Genomic DNA, 21,937 nt, shown 5'->3' with positions numbered 1-21,937 from the left:
CTTCTGCATAATTAGCTTCAGCATCCTTGTACCAGCAATCAGACTGAAAATGCCCATATTTGTCGCACTTATAGCATTTGATATCACTTCTTCTACCTCTGCCACGGCTTCTTCCACCACGATATGAACCTCTGCCACGTTCATTCCATGTTGTTCGTTTCTGATTGGAGCTTTCCCCTTTGATTACTTGAAATGCCTTTGGTTCGTCTGTCTCAATGGATCTGTTCAATCTTGCCTCATGGGCTTGCAAGGAACCCATTAATTCATCAAATGAAAAAATTGACAGGTCCTTAGACTCCTCAATTGCAGCTACAACATGATCAAATCTAGAAGTTAAACTTCTCAATACTTTTGCAACAACGGTTTCATCGGTAACTTCTTTACCGAAGGATCGCATTTGATTAACGATTGTTGCGACCCTTGTGAGGAAATCTTGCACTGATTCTCCACTTTTCATCTGTAATGTCTCAAAGTCACGTCTAAGAGATTGCAATCTCACTGTGATCACCCTTGAGGTACCTTGAAATGCTGTCTGCAGTGTTACCCAAGCGTCTTTAGAAGTGGTTGCTGCTGAGATTTTGGAAAAAATGGACTCGTGAACAGCTTGTTGAATGAAGAATAGTGCTTTTGAATCCCTCTTTCTGTTCTCCCTCAAACGATTGTTGTCTTCATCAGGATCAACATAGCCATTCTCTACCAAGTCCCAAAGATCTTGAGACTTGAATAAAGTCTTCATCTTGATGCTCCAGAATTCGTAACACTCTCCTTTGAAGACTGGAATTGAAGGTTGGGCTACATTAACTGAACTCCCATTAGCAGCCATGATTCTATTTTCTCTTTCACTCTAAAGAACTTGGCTCTGATACCAAAAATGTTGGAAATATGAAGTAACAGAGCAAGAATCGATAGATATTGACAGCAGAAATATTGCAATTAATCTGATGTAATTATTCCATAAGAAGCAATACCATTATATAGGCTTACAATCAAATCTGAATCCCTAAAAAAGCTGAACTAAAATCAGGTATTGTGAAACTAAGTCAATCAACTAATAAGGAGAAAAATCAGGAATATCAAAAACAAACTTTTAACTGCGTACAAGACCAAGTCCAAAAGACTTTGAATCAATATTCAACAGTACATAATCAGGACATCTACAAAATCAAACTGAAATATGAATAAATTATTTCTCATTTTGACTTCAAACTTCTCAACAATGATCTATGCTTTTGTTTATCAATTTCTTCAGAATCTAACCCAAAAATCAATAGCAAATAAAATTAATTGAAAAAAAAAACTCACATCAAAATAAGAAAACAACCCACCTTTCCACACCCAACCTTTCCTATATCTGCATGTTGAATCCAACTGGTATAAACAACCATAAGTTTCATTACTTCTTCCAATTGCATGTTCAGATTCCATGAGTACAACTTGAAAAAGGAAAACATTGATTAAAGGAAGAAAATGAGAAGCAGAAATGGAAAATAATAATCGCAGAAAAAGAAATATTAAAAATCACCAGAAATTGATCACCATGTAAAACGGGTAAAATGAATGCAGCCAGAGATTTACAGAGAGAAAGAATTTTCAGAAGTTCAATACGAAATTGAATGACAATAGGTAAATCTGAACTTCCTATTCCTGAAATTTTAAGATTTGATTGTAAATCCCTGGCAACCAAACGGTGTTACTGAGAATGAACAATAGATCATTAGATGAGACTATTCTGATCCCAAGAAAAAATTCTAAGATAAGCACGAAATAATACCTTAGATCTGATTAGATCAAGGAATGAAACAAAATCGTGAGAAAAATCTGCAAACGCTGTGACTATGTAGGACGGTATGCATTTGCAGAGAGAGGAAGTCCTGAGGGCAATGACCATAAATGACACATCAGCAATACTTTCTACAGATTTAGTATCTATATATATATATATATATATATATATATATATAGATAGATAGATATCAGATTTCAAATATAAAATTCCAGTGATAATTTTTTTTTAACATTTGAAACATATGCACAAGACTAAAAATTTGCAAGAATTGTAAAAAATGTCCTTGTAAATAATGCTAGCTATTGAAGAATTGACTCGCAAATTCACGAGCACTTTGATAAATTTTAATGCATTAACAGTTTTTTTGGAGTTTCACTTGTTTTCATTTTCGGACCCTGTTTTGGACGAAAACGAGCCAACGAGCAAAACTCACTTTTCTGGTATGATGATCTTTGTTTTTTTTCCAACCAAATTCATTTGTTGGATTTTCAAAATTGCAAATTACAATTTTTGGGTTTTTTTTTATGTAATTTTCCTTTTTTTAAAGTCTTTTCCTATTGATTTGAAGGTTTCATGATGTCGCCAGGACCGGTTCTAGGGGGAGTTCCCTAAGCCGACGCCTAGAGCCTCACCCAAATGTGAAGCCTCATATTTTTTTAATAATTTTATTATAAAAGGACCTTCTTTTCCTATTTCTTTTTCTATTTTCTTTTGAAGGAGAAGAGGCCTTTTTTTCCTTGTTTTATTTTTTTACTGTTTTTTTTTCAAGGCACATGTACTAAAAACAAAAATACTAACGGACTTTCCCCATAAAAAAAACTAAAGTGAGCTATTAGATAATTATAACTATTATTTTGTCAAAAAAATTTGTAGTAATAAATATTTAAATTTTTATAAATTACTGACATTTTATGAACTAAATTTAATTGGGATAAATAGTAAAATAAGTTTATGGTTTTTGGTGAAGTATCGATTTAGGTTCTACGTACAAAATAACACCAATATAGACTTAACATTTAAAAAATGTATCAATTTAGGTCTCGATAACGGATTGAACACGTCATTCATATTACTCCGTTAAGTTTCTAATCTCTCCCTCCACGTACAATTGACAGAATTTAACGGAGTAATATCAATGAAGGGTCTTGTTCCGTTATCGATGCTTAAATTGGTATCATTTTTTAAACGTTAAGCCTATATTAGTGCTATTTTGTACGTGAAGTTTAAATTAATATATCCCTAAAAACCATATGGCTATTTTGGTACCTTATCCCAATTTAATTTGACTTAAAGTGTTATTTAGCCCATGATTTATTTAAAATTTAGTTATTTCGCTATTGATTTATTATTTAGTCATATTTGATCATTGAACTATATCAATTTGTGAAATTTTACTTAATTTTGATGGAGACTGACTAAATCGTTATCTCTATAATATGTAGTGATATTTTGAGATATGTCATTGACGAGTCACACGTCTTATAGTTTATTTGACAAATAGATTTTCTTATACAAAAATAATTAATTAGATTAAACAAATAAAAACAAGTCTAATTGTCAAAATATCGTAACGTCTCAATAGAATAATAGTTCCATTAAGTTTCCATCCAAATTGAAAATTGAGTAAAATTTCACCAATTGGGAAAGGTTATGGGTCAAATGGCAAATTTTTGGACAGAACAAGGGTCAAATGATAAAAAAATTGATAAATTGAGGGATAAATAGTGGTTTAATTTTAAATCTTGTAATTCATAATAAAGGCACGATTCAACCAATCTCTAATTACCAAGATAAATTCTTCTCTTTCTCTACAAGCAATCTTGTAATTAGGTCTGAGTTCAAACGTCCAAGTTTAATTTCTAGAAATTAGTATTTTATGTTTTAGTTGCTGTTCTCATGATCGGTGAGAAGAAAGTACAAAATTACATAAGGTCTCCAAAATGCTGGAGACGCCCTTAGACGTCGCTCGCTATCAAAAACATGTCAATGCTTTGTATGAGGTTGTGAGAAATTTGGTCCAGCAAATACCTACTATTGGAAAGGTTCATTTCTTCCCTCATCCACTACCGGTAAACTAAGCAGAGATTTCTTGGAACAATCCCCTAAGGCTATGATGTGTCTTCCAAAGTGCCCACAACTCGACCATGGGGTCTTCCAACCTGCCTTATTCCTATCAATTCTAGCGATCAGTTTAGATGGTATTCTCCATAATAATGATGGGATCTTTATCTGAGCTTTAGAAATTGCGAGACATGGACTCATTCATCCAAGGGTGGAAGAGACTTTAGGTCTCCATCAGACACTATTATTTATCATTGAGCACAACTTCTCTAACTTGCTGATCGAAATGGATGCAACAGAAATAGACCAATCAATTCATTCTTGCAACACAAAACCTCTCTGAATATGGTACTGCCATTAGTTCTTGTTAGCACATTCTCTTTGGGTGTTCCAACGTGTCTGTCACTTCTGTTTAAAAGACCATTATTACAGTGGGTGTTCCAATGTGTTTGTCACTTCTGTTAAAAAGACCGCCAATACAGTGGCTTGGTGCCGTCGTATTTTTGGCCATACCTATTTTTTGGTATTCTAAATTGATACTTCTCCAAAAACTATAGACCTATTTTGGTACATTATCCATACATATAATGTTTTTAACTTGTTTATATTAATGTTCTTGTTATTTGTATCTTTTATTGATTTTTTCTTTTTTCAAATTTTTTGGCTAGTTAAGTTTTAATTATCTAATTATCATAATAAACACATGAAGGATCAATATAATTATCAAATTAAAACAAAATAAAAGGTTGATATTAAAAAAATATATTTTCAAACTCATTTGAATAAATCCTATTAATTTTGCACTATAAAAAAGGTAAGAAATATAATTTTTATGGAGTTAAGTGGGTAAATAGGATCGTAAGGGCAAGAAATACCACTTTTATTGAGTTAAGAGGGTAAATAGGACATTCGATGAGTTGTGGAGCAGTAAAATGACCAATTTGGACAAGTTAAGGGGGTAATAAATACCAATTTTATGGAGTTAAAAGAGTAAAAGCACGTTCGATGAGTTGAAGGGATAAAATGACTAATTTGGACAAGTTAAGGGGGCTTGAATAGCATTAGGCCTATTTTCTATATTAACTATCTATTTGGATTTTTTTTTTACTAAAGTTAAAATTCCTTTTAGTAATATAATATCCGATTTCAAAAATAAAACTTTCGTAATCTTTTTTACATTTGATATTGATGCTCTTCTGTTCAATTTTTGGATTTTCAATTTGTTTTCATTTTCGTATCCTGTTTTGGACGAAACGAGCCAACGAGCAAAACTCACATTTCTAGTATGACGATCTTTATCCTTTTTCAGCCAAATTCATTTGTGGGGTGTTCAAAATTACAAATTACAGTTTTTGAGTTTTTTTTATGTAATTTTCCTTTTTTTTAATTAAGTCGGTTCCTATTCTATTTGGGGTTAAATTATAGGGTTCTTTTTACGTTATTTAATGAACTAATTTCTTTCTTGATTGATTTGAGATGTGGGCACTCCAGAATACAACAGCAAAATACCTGCTATTGGAAAGGTTCTTTTCTTCCTCCGTCCACTACCGTTAAACTAAGCAGAGATTTCTTGCAACAATTCGCTAAGACTACGATGTTTTTTGGAGTGCCCACAACTCGATGACGAGAAAGATATGTATCTTCGGTGGTGAATTATTTGAAGCTAAATGTTAATGCAACCTGCCTTATTCTTATCAATTCTATCGGTTTGGGTGGTATTCACCATAATAATGATGAGGTCTTTGTCTACGCTTTTGAGATTGCGAGACATGGACTCCTTCCTCCAAGGGTGGTAGAGGCGTTAGGCCTCCGTCAGACACTATTATTTATCACTAAGCACAACTTCTCTAACGTGGTGATCGAAATGGATGTCACAGAAGTAGACCAATCAATTCATTCTTGCATCACAGACCTCTTTGAATATGCTCTGCCATTAGTTCTTGTTGGCTAATTCACTTTGGGTGTTCCAATGTGTCTGTAGCTTCTATTTAAAAGGCCTACAATGGGTGTTCCGATGTGTTTGTCACTTCTATTAAAAACACCACCAATACGGTGGCTCAGTGCCGCAGTGTTTTTGGCCAGACCTATTTTTTGGCATTCTAAATTGAGTTTGTTTTCAATTTTCGGAACTGCCTTTTGCTTTTTAAGTTTAAACATGAGACAAATAACGTTTGGTAAAAAAATCGAAACAGGTGCTTTTTATAAAAAAAAAAATAAATCGACTAATATATGCTATCTATCAGTAACACCAAACAATAAAAAGCTAATAGTAGCATCAAACCGCAAATAGGAGCAGGTAAAACAAACGCCTTAGATTATTTGGACACCAATACATACTTATATAATATTTTTAACCAAAATTCATTTGCTTTTTAAAAAAATACTTCTACTTAAATTTGAAACTGATATTATATTATTTCTGATATTATATTATTGAAAGAATTTTTATAGAAAAAAATCCTAATAGATTACACTTGGATTTGGTTGTTGTTATATGCATATGCTCTGGATTCCTAAAACCAACTTGTAACACATTTCTAAAACTAGTTATGCAAAGTTGTCCTCTTATTGATTCTTTTTCTCTCACTCCAACTGCCCAACACATGTTTATCATTATAAAGTTTGTAACTTCTCTCTCCCTCTCTTTCAGTGATTTCCTACTCAGAAACTGAACCCTAATTTTCTTCAATTTTGTATTTGTAGAGATTGATGCTTCTATTTTGATTTCTTCTTCAATTTTACTGGCATATATGTTTAGTTTGGTTATTTTCATGTTTAAGGGCATGAATTCGTTTTTGATTTCCAGTTTTCTGACCATTTTATACTGCAGGATCCTTAATTATGCCGAGGATAATACTATGGTTTTCGGAAAGAAATTGTAGATCATTGATACAATAGTATTTCAACCCTTTCCACTATATCATATGAAGTACAAGATTCTCAAGCTCCTCCGGATGAACACTATTTTATCAATGATCTTACAATTTCTTTCCACCTAACCAGTGCCATCAAAGAACTGGTGCAGCAGTTTCCACCCCTCAACTCTTTCTAACTATCACTTTTATGGCTCGAATGGAAACTACTTTCCTTCATCGGATTTAGTGCATCCGTTCTTCAATCTAAAAAGAATTCAAATTTTCTTCCAATTTAGATTTCTTGTCACTTGATTTGTAGCTAATCTTCCTCTTTCGGTTTGCTCCCGTCCCTCCATCTTGCTTTTTATTTTCTTTATTTTGTGAATTTTATGCTTCTTTCGGTTGTATTCTGTTTTAGTGGGATTGCCTTTTGTCACCATATCATGTCTTATTTTTTTCCCATTGGGAAGGCATTTCTGGCATTTTTGCTTTTGTGTCTGCAAATTCCTAAACAAAAACAATTAACTGTTTCCACTTTGATTTGTTTGGATTAGGATTAAGGTAGCAAGTATTTGATTGGATTAGGATAGATTCATTCATCCTCCTGAGTGGTTAAAGTTCCTGGCATAAATGTTCTAATTTGCATCTTTTATTTCGCCAATTGCAGCAGCAAGCAAAGCTTTCAGTTGTTGTTTGTGATTCAGTGTGCAAGTTCTTGTTCTTGTTTCAGGTACTAGAGGGGGAGAAATGGAATACAAACATCTTATAACCAGAAGTGAGTTAACTAACCCTATCATTTGAAATTTTATTAATACTATATATATGCGTTGCTAGGGTAATGATGTTGATTACTGCATGTCACTATTCTTGAGAATGCTTACTGGACAGAATTGGGTCTGCTTGTTTTTGTTTGGAAGGTTTTTTTTTTTTTTTCAAATTACTTGACATGTTTCCATATTGTTATATTATTTTGGAAATGAGCTTTATATTTCTTCTTTTTGAATTATTTCTTGTTTCAGTTATCCCCCTTGCTTATACTACTTGTCAATTGAAATTTTTTAATGGAATTTCAATGATTGAAGAGGGTGTTTTGGTGTGCAAACTTAATATATACTACTTTTGAATCGCAAGGACATGAGATCATTGCATCGTTAGGTATAGAAATCAAATTAAAATATTGTAATTTTTGATAGGCTGTGTGTATGGGGAGTGCATAGTAAGATACAATCAATTACCATTTCAAATGTTTCCGTATGAAGAAAACAATTTGTTTTTTATATCCATCATTATGTTTGGTTCCTACTCCCCCAAGGTTATCATACTTCCATATTGCACTTTCTTGTCCTCAATTATGAAAATTTGAAAATTTCATTAGGTGGTAGTCCTTCACATTTTAAGTTGTACATTGTAGTTGTAAGATTGAAGTCCAATCACTCTATGGTTGATGATATGAATCGGTCATAATTGGTATTTATAAACTCTTAAATATCGTAATTTCATGTTAATTTCAGCATAATATGGTGGTACTTTAAGTGTACAACTAGCTTAATATAGACCATACTATTTGTATACTCCTAATTTTAATGCTTAAAAGAGCTTAACACAATAAAAAACATAGGCTTATTGATAATAATGCTGCAAGAACTAGAAGTGTTGATCTAAAAAGGGTAGTTACTAAAGTGTATAGTTATGTAAATTTAATCAATTTATAGATTAAGTATGCAATTTCCTCCCAGGAACGCCTCTAAGCTTTCATTCCAAAGAGGATTCAACTTTACTGAATGATGATGACATTGCATCATTAAATACACTTATATGTAGAGGGATCTATTGACATGAATTCCTTTTTTATTTAGCAAAATTTTCCTTTATCATGGAAACCCAGTTTTCATTTCGAGTTTTCTGATCATTTTATATTGCAGGATCCTTAATTTTCCTGCTTGTCCTCTTGATTTTATGGATCCCTTCTCAAGGGATCTAGTACACATAGGCGGGGCTAGCGGACATGGCTGGCAGAGCACATCCGAGGATAACAGTATTTCATATTATATGCCAATGGAGTGCTTCCTTCTCGGAGCAGGTGGTTTTCCGACAAGTTCAACCGGTTCCACTGGCATATCATATGAAGTACTTCTACCCTTGGAAGTATAGACTATCGGAGGATGCAGCTGGGGAGGAAAGAGGTCTGGAAATAGACGGTATTCGGTAGCAGGCTGATCCTCCAAAGTAACCATATTGCCATCAAAGAACTGGTGCAGCAGTTTTAACTTCATTGAGTACGTTATGTCTGCCTTTCCGAGAGCATAATCGTAACACATGCTGTACTTCTTCCGTTCTCATGAACCAACCAGCTAGTTGATCTGAGGTATATTTTCGTTCTCATGAGCCTGATCTTTGAAGAAACCAACACTTTAGGAGTTGTAAAATTAAATAAATGGATGAATGTGAAGAAACCACACAAACATCCTGAAAATACTTGATCTAGATTTGTAGTAGAGAACAGTAAATTTTAGTTATGAATTTTAGGAACAGGTTGCAGAATTTGAAATGGAAGAGAAAAAAAAAGTACTTCTACCCTTGGATGTACAGAGTAATTTTGTGGAAGAACTAAAGGTTTGGGTGAGAGATATGTTGATCTAGATTTGCACTATTGCAGAAAGTTGCCTTTGATATCTATTGGAGTAAATATTAATCTGCTCTATAAGAGTCTGCATATGTATAAAAAAAAAAAAAAGGGCGGCCCGGTCGCATTACGCGTCCCCGCTGAGCGAGGGTCCGGGGAGGGGTCCCACCACAAGGGTGTATTGGGGGCAAGCCTTCCCTTGCCAATTTAATTGGCAAGAGGCCGCTCCTAAGACTCGAACCCGTGCCAATATATGTATAAATTTTTAAATTTCTCTCAGGAACACCTCTAATCTTTCATTCCAAAGAGGATTCAACTTTACTAAATGATGATGACATTGCATCGTTAAATATACACATATGTAGAGGGATCTGTTGACATGAATTCCTTTTTTATTTAGAAAAATTATCTTTTATGATGGAAACGGAGTTTGCATTTCCAGTTTTCTGATCATTTTATATTGCAGGATCCTTAACTGGCCTCCTTGTATTCTTGATTTTATGGATCCCTTCTCAAGGAATCTAGTAAACATAGGCAGAACTAGGGAACATGGCTGGCGGAGCACATCTGGGGATAACAGTATTCCATATTATATGCCAATGGAATGCTTCCTTCCCGGAGCAGGTGGTTTTCCGACAAGTTCAACCAGTTCCACTGGCATATCATATGAAGTACTTCTACCCTTGGATGTACAGAGTTTCGGAGGATGCAGCTGGGGAGGAAAGAGGTCTGGAAGTAGATGGTATTCGGTAGGAGGCTGATCCTCCAAAGTAACCATAGTGCCAGCAAAGAACTGTGCAGCAGTTTTAATTTCATTGAGAGCATAATGTACTCCGTTCTCAGGTAGATATATTTCCGTTCTCCGAAGAAAGAGAAAGAGGCTGAGTTTTGAAAGATTTAATTATTTGGACTATTGCATATTTATGGTTTACACTCTCCTTCGGGTCTGTATTCATGGTAACACATGTTGTTTTTGAAAGAGAGAGTAGTTTAACGTGATGATTATAATTTATAATTATTATGAAACATCAATGTTGTTTTTGTATATGTTTTTATCAAGCTGCGCATCACTTTGTTCGGGCAAGTGCCTAACATCAAGGGCAATTTTAAGTCTTATCGTCCACTCCCACTCTTAGTTACTCTGATTTCTCATAGGTGTAAAGTAGGTGCACAAATACGTTTGTTGGAATTATACTTGGGAAAGAATTGGCATCCGCACGTAACTGAAACGGGTCAATTAATATCAAATTATGGATAGGATAAAATTTGAAATTGTTAGTATTAATTATTAATTTCAACAATAACAATAAATAGAGTCAAAGTACAATAGAGGTGTTGTATATGGTTGGGAATTCAAACCACGGTTTCGAATTGTGATAACTGTTCATATTGATTTGTTAAATATGTTACAGCAAATATATATTTATTTGGATTGAATAAATGTCAATAAAATTGCTGAAAATGTAAATAATCTATTGTATTGAGAGGAGTGCCAAATTTGTGAGAGTATAAGAAATTGAAAGATTGGGAAACATCGGCTGATAGAATTAGCATAATTTCTCGGGCTTGTGTGTTTTTATGAATTATCATGTATAATGTTTTTGATTGCTTTAATTAAAAGATTCTCTTCTCTCGTGGAAGTAGATACGATTGGTCGAACCACGTAAGTTGTTTATTTTCTTTTCTTTTCAATTGTTTGATAAATTCACATAATCGATCCTAATCTCTTAACAAGTGGTGACAGTTTTTCTTTGGTAATTTAATTTTTTTTGTTAGACATGGTTTCAATATTGAAAATTTTGATAGATCGACGAGGTTCAGTCTCTATTGACTGAAGATGCGCGATATACTCATCCAAAACGGATGGGAGAAGCCATTTGAAGGGATTGGCAAAAAGCGTGATTCTATGATGGAGGAACAGTGGAAGTAAATTGATAAAAAAGCACTCCCAATATTATTCCTATGTCTATTGAACGAGGTTCAGAGGGAGGTCGCCAAAGAGATCAACTCGGATGGGGTTTGGCTGAAATTGGAGTCACTATACATGATAAAAATCAGTGATGTTGACTGTAGATACCCATTTTGTCCGGGGTAAATTTTCATTTTTTTTATAAATTTATCATTTTAGCCAATTTGTTTTATAAATATTTACATTGCATTTGTTTACTAGATATACCGATGTTTTGCTATATTTAGTACTTATGTTGTTCTTAATTACATTTTTACAAAAAAAAAAAAAGATCAAATATATTCATATAGTTCGTAAAATCAGTTAAATATTCATATGGTAAAGATTCAATCAATTGTTTACAATATTAGTTATTAGTTTAAAAGATATTACTTATGCCTTTAATTAAATATGTTTGAAATAATATTGTATTTTATTTTATAGAGCTATATTAAGTAATTACAAACAATAAACCTCCATGCTAATTGAGGTGTACGTTTGAAAGAACGTAATTAACTTGTTCATAGGATTAAGCTGAAAAAGAAAAAATAAAAAAAGGAATTTTATTAATAAGTTTTTATTTTTTTACAATAAATGGCCAAAGGACCCAGTATAAGAGGCCCAACATGATAAGCCCATTTCTGAGCCGAATACAAACAACCGAACAATACAACAAAATACAGAATAAAAATTTTATCAAAAATACAGAATATAAATATAAAATATACAATCCTCCTGGTGGCCTAAGCAGTGTCCACGCCACATTGCTTGGCCACCAACAAACTCATTTGTTGGCTTTCCATTTAGGGAGTCACGCCACAATGCTTGGGCTCTCTATTTTTGGGAGAGCCAAAAACAGACAGGAGGAGGGGGGACTTCTAGTGGGGAACTTCAGGTTCTTTCCCTCTTGACTTCTTTCTAAAAGAGCAAAGGGGGATTTTTTTGGACACTTCTCCAATGTAGACCTTCCTATTTTTCTTCTTCATCTTCATCATCTTTACTTCAAAAATCTGTAAACTTCAAAACCCTGTCAAAACGAAGGCGTTTTCAACATCAATAAGCAAGGCCAGTAATTACGAAGGAGAGAATTCAGCCAGAATTATCGAATAGAAGACAATATTCAGCAATAACCAGGCAGAGAATCCAACCGGATTCATCAAACAGAAAAAACAATAGAAAGAAGAAGGCGGGGAACACAAGCGGTCCTTGAGTAAAAAAAAAGGGTCACAGACAAAAGAAACAAGGGACGGACTGCGTTTGTCCTCTTGTCTTCAGGTAAAATTTCTTCTTTTATATACAAATCTAAGTCTCTGTGACATTAGTCCATCACCTATCACTAAGAAAACACATGGTAGAGGAGCTTTGGGGAGTGCCTATGCTATAGGGACAAACCGACTTTTCTATCATTTGTATTGTCGTCTGAGAATTTTTGGGGAGTTCCTATGCTATAGGGACAAACCAACTTCGCTCAGAAGGTCTTTAAATCATCATTAAGAAACACAGTATAGAGGATTTGGGGGAGTCCCTATGCTATAGGGACAAACTAAGTTTCTAAAGATTTGGGGGAGTCCCTATGCTATAGGGACAAACTAAGTTTTCTCTTTTAGAAGGACGGTAAATGAATGGAAGGATATGCTATATTCTTTCACATCATTTAAAGTCCTCCAACTGTGCATTCAAAACACCAACAATACATTTTACAGATTCATTTCTTATCTAATATGAAATGAAAACTTTTTAGCTACTGATGTAATCCTTAACCAGATGTTAACTACCTATTTTACACTTATTCAAGTCCCCTCACCATCTTCAGACTTAAAGAAAACGTCAAAAAATACCCTGGTGAATCAGATACGAGCCACAGAAAATTAGCATATTAATTACTAACTTCCATTTCAATAAGATCATTCCACAAAAGCATACAGAAGTGTGCAAGCAATCTGCCAGAGTCAAATTTCTAACGTCTAACAATATGGAACATAGTTTATCAAGCGTTTCAATGTCTATGTCCTCAAGCATCCCATTCAAATGATAAGGTAAATTGAAAATACCAAAACCATGGAAAAAGATAAAATGAGTATGGGTCAAATTACCTCTGGTTTAATCTTGAATTTAATTGCCTAGAGAAGTTTCAAACTCCAACAGAATGGGATTCAGTTAGAATAGTGAATGAGAGCTACATTTCATCCTCCCTCCATCCATAAACTAAAATTAAACAAATTACAACAGGATTAGTTTTCACGGAGAGCATACAAAGAAGTAAAAGAGACTAATAATCAAAGAAAAAACGCTAAACGGATGAAGGAAAGATGTAAAAATCGGACATGCAAAGAACTCGTACCTCTAGGAACCACGGTTGATTTCTTAGGAGCTTGCATGTTCGGATCGCAGGGGTGCCAGGCACCGATTTAAACGAGAGAGAGAGAGAGTGGACCGGGGTGTCCAGGAAGAGTTTGGGCGTTAGAATCGCCACTGCCGCTGGGAATATCCGTGTTTACGGTTGTCGCCGGAGTTAACGGGCGACGCCTGAGGGGAGGGGCGTTAGAATCGCCACTTCCGTTTGCGTTTACGGTTGTCGCCGGAGTTAACGGGCGACACCCGAGGAGCTCTGGGTAGATCAAAATACGCCATTTTTAGGGAGATTGAGAGACAGGAAGATTTAGGAAGAGGGAGAGGGGTCGCCGGAATAGGAACATGTCAATGATGAGAGAAAATGATCGAACCACCATCGAGAACGAATCGCTGCTCAGGGAGGTGGCTGGAAAGGGGGGAGGAACCCAAGGTTTCGTTTGAGAGAAGGAGAAGATGTGTAGGTTGTACAAAATTAGATAAAAAAACCCTAAACACCCAAATATATACCTATTAGTCTATATTCCAAATTACCCCTGCTAATCCCACTTTACTCCTTTCTAATGTTTTTTTATTTTGATTCGGCACCCTTTGTTTTAATTGTTTCAATCAGATCCCCCCACATTTTAATTGAACCCTAATTGTTTAAGTTTAAGTTCAATTAAGTCCCTTTATTTTAGTTCGTTTTAATTAGGTCCCTCCTATTGTAATTTAACCTCCCACTAATTTAAAATTACTATTGATATCATTTAATTAATCCATAATCTATATAAAATTACCATTAATATTAAAATTCATTTTCTTAGCATGCATGTCATGTATGTTATTTAAATAGAGTTTTAATGAAATAAAATGTGTCGTGTATACGTGATATACACGGATCCGAAACTAAAATAAAATGGCTCAATTCATACGCCTATTCTATAGGGGTACGAAGTCGGTCAAAATCAAATTAATTTAAATTAATCGGCTCAATTCATACGTCTATGCTATAGGGGTATGAAAGCGGTAAAAAATAAAATAAATTAAAACGAAACGGCTCAATTCATACGTCTATGCTATAGGGGTATGAAAGTGGCTAAAAATAAAATTAATTAAAATGAAATGACTTACTTTATACGTCTATGTTATAGGGGTATAAAGTCGGTCAAAATAAATAAATAAGTTAAAAATGAAATGATCTAATTTATACGTCTATGTTATAGGGGTATAAAGTCGGTCAAAATAAGTAAATAAATTAAAACGAAACGGCTCAATTCATACGTCTATGCTATAGGGGTATGAAATTGGTCAAAAACAAAATTAATTAAAATAACCAAACGGTCTAACTTATACGTCTATGTTATAGGGGTATAAATCGGTCAAAATAAATAAACGGTTCAATTCGTACGTCTATGTCATAGGGGTATGAAATGGACCAAAATAAAATTAAAGGACTCAATTCATACGTCTATGCTATAGGGGTATGAAAACGGTCAAAATCAAGTTAATTTTAATGAAATGACCTAATTCATACGTCTGTGTTATAGATGTATCAAAACCGTCAAATTAAATCGTCCAAACTTATACGTGTTTGTTATAAAAAAAATATATAAAATAAAGAGAAACGAATCAGATAAATCAAGTAAGTTTAATATAAAAAATCACATCTTTTAGTACCAATTTCGGGCGGGGTAGGGTGATTACTCGAAAGTTTTCTTCCCTACACGTAACCGACAAACGAACCTAAAATCTCCATTTCGCAGACCTCTTATCCATTAAAATTTACCCAATTTCGGTGTCCAATCACACCTTAATTTTGATTGGTGGCGACTCTAAAAAAATAGTTTAAAAGCGGTAAAAAAAACTACTAATTAACTCGATTTTTAACGTCCGGCGCCCGCGCCCGGAAAAATCCCGGTTGCGACATTGACTTTTGTTATGTAATAAATGTAAAGTCTACTAGAGTCTGCCCAAGTCAACCAAAAGGGGTGCTACAACACCTAAGTGTGCTGCTTGTAGGGTAAAGTGTCCCCTAGCTGTGTGCATATATATATATGTGTATGTAATGTTATATTGAATTGTAGAAATATTAAAAACACAGATTACATGGTATCAGAGCCCTAAGGTTCTGTGGAAATTTTCTTGTTTGTTTTCTGGGTAGTATTTTCCAGGGTTAGTGAAAATTTTGTTCTGGGTAGTTTTCCCAGGGTTAGTATTAGTGAAGAGCTTGGGTCTCTTGGTTATATTTTCTGGTACATCAGTTTATCTCACCACCCATCCCATTCCTTCTCTCCTCCTCCGTTCGGCGCTCCTGCAAATTCTGGCCACCATCTGACCAGCACGTGGGCCTCACGCGCCTCCGCCCTCATTCACAGCAATCATCACATGTCGGCGCGTGGCACCTCCTCCTCCATTCTGGTCTACTTCTCCGGCGTCGGAATATGAAGTCCGGCCATTCCTGGTGCTCGCCTGTGTCAGGGAAGTTATCTGAATCTGCCCCCTTCTATTCTTCAAGTCTGGTGTTGCGTAACTTTAGTTTTTAGGGTTTCTCTATTGCTCCAGTTTTAAAGTTATTAGTACTGCTGTTATTGTTTAAAAAAAAGGAAAAAACAGTGAAAGAAAGAAAGAAAAAAAAGAAACAAATTTCTTTCAAAAAAATTAAAAAAAAAAAAAGAAAAGAAGAAAATATATATCTTTTCATCTAGTTTGATGGCAGGAGGAATTGAAAAGAAAATCGTGACTGCATTTACGTTAGGGTCCTCCAAAATTACGGATAAAAAATTAATCGGGAGTCAAAATTACGTCTGTAAGGATGGCGTCACAGTTTCTGGTACATTGTCTTCTGACACAGTCGTTTTGGTAAGTAATGTTGGTCCAGGTTGCAGAAGTGGAGACAGTATTTTTCCTATTGGAAACTGTACCTCCCCTCGTACTTGTTATCATTGTGGGGGAGAAGGTCATGTTAAGAAAAATTGCTGGAAATTACAGTGTAAACCGCCTCAATACTCGGGATAGAATGCTCCTAGGAGGTCTGCAAATACTGCAACTCACAGTGGCATCGTACCAACCCCTTCTTTTGTCACCATTTCTGCATATGAGTATGCTCGGTTTCAGTAGCTTTCTGCAACTTATGGTGCAGCACAACCATCAACCTTCACCTCCGCTCTAACTGATACAGGTAATCATGCTGCATGTTTATCCACCTCCTCTCGTAGTTGGGTTATTGACTCTGGTGCTACAGACCATATGACCAGCAACACATGTATCCTTTCTTCTTTCCAACATGGGACCAATTTTCCATCTGTTATGTTAGCTAATGGCTCAAGTGCTTCTGTAATTGGACAAGGAACAGCTAACCCAACATATACTCTTGCTTTATCATCTGTTTTATGTTTACCCCGTTTTACTCTAAACTTATTATCTGTCAGTCAACTTACCAAAACTCTTAACTGTTGTGTTGTTTTTTTATCCTACCCATTGTCTGTTTCAGGATCTTGGGACGAAGCAAATTATTGGTAGAGGGAACCTGGTGAATGGATTGTATGTCCTTGATTCAACTTATCAGCAGGTGCCCAGATCCATTGCCTGCACTAGCGCGTCTCTTTTACAACTTCCTTGTCAATTTGGTCATCCGTCTTTACCAGTTTTGCTAAAATTATGTCCTAGTCTTCCGCGTGATTCTACTCTAGAATGTGAAGCTTGTCAGTTTGCTAAGCATCATAGAGTTTCGTATCCTCCGTGAATCAATAAACGTGTCGAGTCTCCCTTTTATTTGGTGTATACTGATGTATGGGGTCCGTGTCCTGTTGTGTCCAAACTTGGTTTCCGTTATTTTGTCACCTTTGTTGATGATTATTCTCGTGTTACTTGGCTTTATCCAATGAAATGTCGTTCAGAATTATTTACTATCTTTTGTAACTTTCGTGCTGAGATTCGCACACAATTTAACAAATCTATTTGTATTTTGCGAAGTGACAATGCTAAAGAATATGTCTCTAATACATTCCAGTCATATCTTTCTCAACACGGTATTATTCATCAGACTTCTTGCATCGTTACCCCTCATCAAAATGGCGTTGCTGAACGTAAGAACCGTCACTTATTAGAAGTTGCTCGTGCACTGTTGTTTCATATGCAGGTTCCTAAAGTTTTTTGGACCGATGCGGTGTCCACTGCCTATTTTCTCATCAACCGTATGCCCTTTTCAGTCCTCAACGGTCAGATTCCATACTCCCTTCTTTTTCCCTCGTCCTCTCTGTTTCCACTCGCCCCACGTGTCTTTGGGTGTACTTGTTTTGTTCAAGACATGCGACCACAATGATGAAAATGGAAATCAGAGCTCAAACTTGGGATCTCACATCACTCAATTAAAGCTTCCCGATGGACCTGTTACCCGAGCAAGAGCCAAACAGTTTGAAGAGGAGCTTCAATCATATATGGTCCAAGTGATGGACGTCGCGGATAAAAGCGTAGTTTCTGAAATTAATGGTCCATTAATTGTCGTATCTCTTTCAAGTTGCATGAGATGTGAATACGGAGGTCAATTAGAGCATTCGGACTCACATGAGAATGTTCAAGATTGATTGGCATTGTTCTCAAGGATTTAGCAACAAATTTCAGAAGTTTTCCTAAGGCGTGGGCACGGCTTAGACAACTTTGGCCTCTGTTTCTCCATAGCAAAAGTGGCCTGGAAATTGACGTGGGCACGGCTTAACAGATATCGGCTTCTGTTTTATTTAATAATTAGGAAGGTTACCAATATACCATTAACTTCCTATTTCATTCCTTATTTTATTGTAAGGACTATTACGTCCAAAAACTAATTAGATTTAGGTTAGGTATTTATAGCTTTCCCTTGGATTGTAACGGCAGACATCGATTATCATCAAAATTAAAGTTTGGAATTTCTTCTCTTGAGAAGGTTTCTCTTGTGTTCTTTGGAGCACTACAACTGAACAATTCGGAATCGAATCCTTGTTAGTTAGACTAGGGATTGGGTCTTTGCAACTTCGTTTTGCAGGGGTTTTCTTCCGTCTCAATTTATCATTCGGATCGTATTCTTGGTTGTTGGAGATTGGGATTGGGTCTTTGTAACTCTGTTTTACAAAGGTTCTTTTCTATCCAACCCTGATTCGTTAGCTTTCTTGGAAATCAAATCTAGTTGTCGGGTTTTTGAGGCACCGTTCCTCGTGGGTTCGCATCAGTTTGGTATCAGAGCCGAGCTCTAACTTTTCAGGTTCATCTATCTGTCAATCGTTTATTCTTTTCTTTTTTTTCATTAATTTTTTTTATTTTTATTTCTCAATTTTCTTCAGTTTTTGTCGAGAAAAAAAAAGGGTTATAACCTAATCTAAGAATCCAAAGAAGGGGACACCGATTGAGTGGAATTGAATTCAGATCTCAATTCAAAAAAAAGAAAAAAAAAAGAAAACTGCAGTGGTTAAATCGCACCACTGTTCTATTTTTCATTATTATTCAATCACCCACATAATTTGGAATTGCATCTTGTGTCAATTTTGTTTTCTTCCTCCTTTATTGTGTGAGGGATAAGAAAGATTAGGGAAAAGACAACTGCAATAATTCTAGGTTGATATTCTTTTCAATTCAAGAACAGAAAAAAAAAAGAAAAGGGACAGCAACATAAAAAAAATCGGAAAAAAAAATACAGTGGATTGAAAAAAAAAGCTAATTGTCATTCCTATTGGACAATTATTGCTCTGTTCTATTCTTTCGTATCGTCATTTTTTTTTGGTCATCGACTTGTTTATCTGCGATCCGTTCTTATTTACCGTTTTGCTTCTTAAGTTGTAGGATTTAATTCTGGTTTGAACTTTCGGGATTTTGAAACTGAATTTATTCTACTGAGTGTTTTAAAGAGCACAATAAGAGAAATCGAGCGGTAAAAGGCAACGAGTGGTGAGCGTATCAGAGTGAAAAGCCAAAGAATTGAGTGAAACATCGAGAGGATTGTGAGCTTGGATTAATTTTTTCTTGTGTTTGTTCAACGTTATCTGTTTGGTTGTGTTTCTTTTTCTGTGTAGAAAAAAAATGGCGGAGGAACGAGTATTGACCTTGTTAAACCAGTTAATGGAGCGTATGGATGTGATTGAGGAGAATCATAGAGTTGCTAAAGAAGCACGCAATGCCGAAGAACAAAATCGACGTGATAACCGGGATAGACAAGTTTGGCAACATGAGGGACAAGACAGAGGTCTTGGGAATGTGAAGCTGAAGATTCCTTCATTCAATGGTAAGGATGATCCTGAATCTCACCTAGAATGGGAGAAAAGAATTAAACTCCTATTTGACTGTCATAATTATTCTGAGGAGAAGAAAGTGAGGGCAGCAGTGATTGAGTTCACAGACTATGCATTAGTTTGGTGGGATCAGCTTGTGACCTCTAGATTTAGAAGCAGAGAGCCACAAATTGACACGTGGGGTGAGATGAAAGCCGTTATGAGGAAGCGTTTTGTTCCTAATGATTACTATGATGGCTTATACAGAAAATTGCAATCCCTTCGACAAGGCTCTAAGAGCGTAGATGCTTACTACAAGGAGATGGAAATGGCAATGTTGAGAGCCGATGTAGTGGAAGATCAGAGAGCTACCAAGTCTCGATTTTTTGTTGGCCTTAATCGGGACATAGCCAATATTGTCGAATTTCAGCATTGTGTGGATTTGGAAGACATGGTACATGCCTCAAAGACAGCAGAACGCCAACTTAAGGAGAGGAAGGAAGTTCGAACCTACAATGGGGGTTCCTCATCTACCAACTCTAATTGGAAGAACCGTTGGGGAAGTCAAGAGAGGGGAAGTAGAAATCCATCCAAGTTTGACAAACCCACACCTAAGATAGACTCCACTGACAAGAACAAGCAGAAGGTAGAGGAAAAGCCGAGAGCAAGTAAAATTCAATGTTTCAAATGCTTAGGCTTCGGGCACATAGCTTCTGAATGCACGAATAGAAGAGCTATGGTGATGAGAGGAGGTGCAGTGGTCACTGATAGTGAGAGTGAGTGTGAGGTAGATGAAGATGAACGTGAATTTGATTCTAATGAGGCAGACGGCTACACTAAAGCCGAGAGGGGAGAATCACTAGTCATCTTACGACTATTGAGTGCTCAAATGAAGACTGCCGAAGATAAGAAACAACGGGAAAATATTTTCCACACTCGATGTCTCGTGCAAAGCAAGGTATGTAGTGTGATTATTGATAGTGGCAGTTGTGCTAATGTAGCTAGTACTACTTTGGTAGAGAAGTTAGGATTGCCAGTAACAAAGCACCCACATCCTTATAAATTGCAATGGTTAAATGATTGTGGGGAAATAAAGGTTAATAAGCAAGTTTTAGTGTCACTCAAGATTGGGCAATACCAAGATGATTTGCTTTGTGATAAAAAATGCTATGCATTTAGGGAGAAAGAATCAATATAGTTTTATGCATGATGGAAGGAAAATTATTCTCGCTCCCTTGACACCAGAAGAGGTCTATGAGGACCAAATTAAGCTCAGAGACCGCAGCGGGGCTATTTCTAACAAGGCACCTGAGTCCATTGATAAACAGAGAGATTTGAGAGAAAAGCATGATAAGAAGAGTGATGGTAAGGGGGACTTGGGGAGAGAAAAGCCAAATCTGAAAAAAAAAAGATAATTGATATTGATGTGGCCAAAGAGCGAGAGAGTCGAGGTAAAAATAGTTCTGAGAGTATAAACGGAGAGGGGCCACATGCAAAAGGAGAGTTAAGAGAGAATAACAGTGTGGGGGCGGAGTAAGGTCAATTTCTTTGCAAAATCCAGTGAGGTTAAGTATGCTCTTTCTATGAATAAGCCTGTGTTATTACTTATTTATAAAGACGCATATGTAAATCAAGCTGACAATGTCCTGCCTAGTTCTTGTGTTTCTCTTTTGCAGGAGTATCAAGATGTGATGCCTGAAGACTTACCTGAAGGGTTGCCACCTATTCGGGGCATCGAACACCAGATCGACTTAGTACCTGGAGCAGTTATCCCTAATCGTCCAGCTTACCGGTGTAATCCTGAGGAGACTAAGGAATTACAACGCCAAGTGGAAGAGTTGCTTGCTAAGGGATACGTGAGAGAGTCGATGAGTCCATGCGCTGTTCCTGTGCTTCTCGTGCCTAAGAAGGATGGGAGCTGGAGAATGTGTGTTGATTGTCGAGCCGTCAACAACATAACGGTAAAGTATCGTCATCCTATCCCTAGGTTAGATGATATGTTGGATGAATTACATGGAGCTGTAGTGTTTAGTAAGATAGATTTAAAAAGCGGATACCATCAGATTAGAATGAGAGAAGGGGATGAATGGAAAACTG

At 35.8% G+C, this 21,937-nt stretch overlaps 2 long non-coding RNA genes across 3 annotated transcripts; one reads left to right on the top strand and one right to left on the bottom strand.

The window, feature by feature from the left end:
* Positions 1-6,358: 6,358 nt before the first annotated feature.
* Positions 6,359-11,243, top strand: LOC136205176 (uncharacterized). 2 transcript variants are annotated; one of them, XR_010675850.1, is made up of 4 exons: positions 6,366-6,467; positions 6,678-7,477; positions 8,625-9,067; positions 9,792-11,243. It is a non-coding gene; the product is annotated as an uncharacterized lncRNA (long non-coding RNA). The 2 variants fall into 2 exon arrangements; XR_010675849.1 differs by having other exon boundaries at positions 6,359-7,477.
* A 919-nt stretch (positions 11,244-12,162) lies between these two features.
* Positions 12,163-14,082, bottom strand: LOC136206671 (uncharacterized). Its single transcript, XR_010676380.1, has 3 exons — positions 13,615-14,082; positions 13,367-13,478; positions 12,163-12,300 (listed from the first exon to the last, which is right to left on the bottom strand). It is a non-coding gene; the product is annotated as an uncharacterized lncRNA (long non-coding RNA).
* Between the last annotated feature and the right edge of the window lie 7,855 nt (positions 14,083-21,937).

Source organism: Euphorbia lathyris, chromosome 9 (assembly GCF_963576675.1).
Source record: "Euphorbia lathyris chromosome 9, ddEupLath1.1, whole genome shotgun sequence".
NCBI lineage: Eukaryota > Viridiplantae > Streptophyta > Magnoliopsida > Malpighiales > Euphorbiaceae > Euphorbia > Euphorbia lathyris.
The sequence above is the reverse complement of the archived record's forward strand: the minus strand, read 5'-3'. Positions and strand labels throughout refer to the sequence as shown.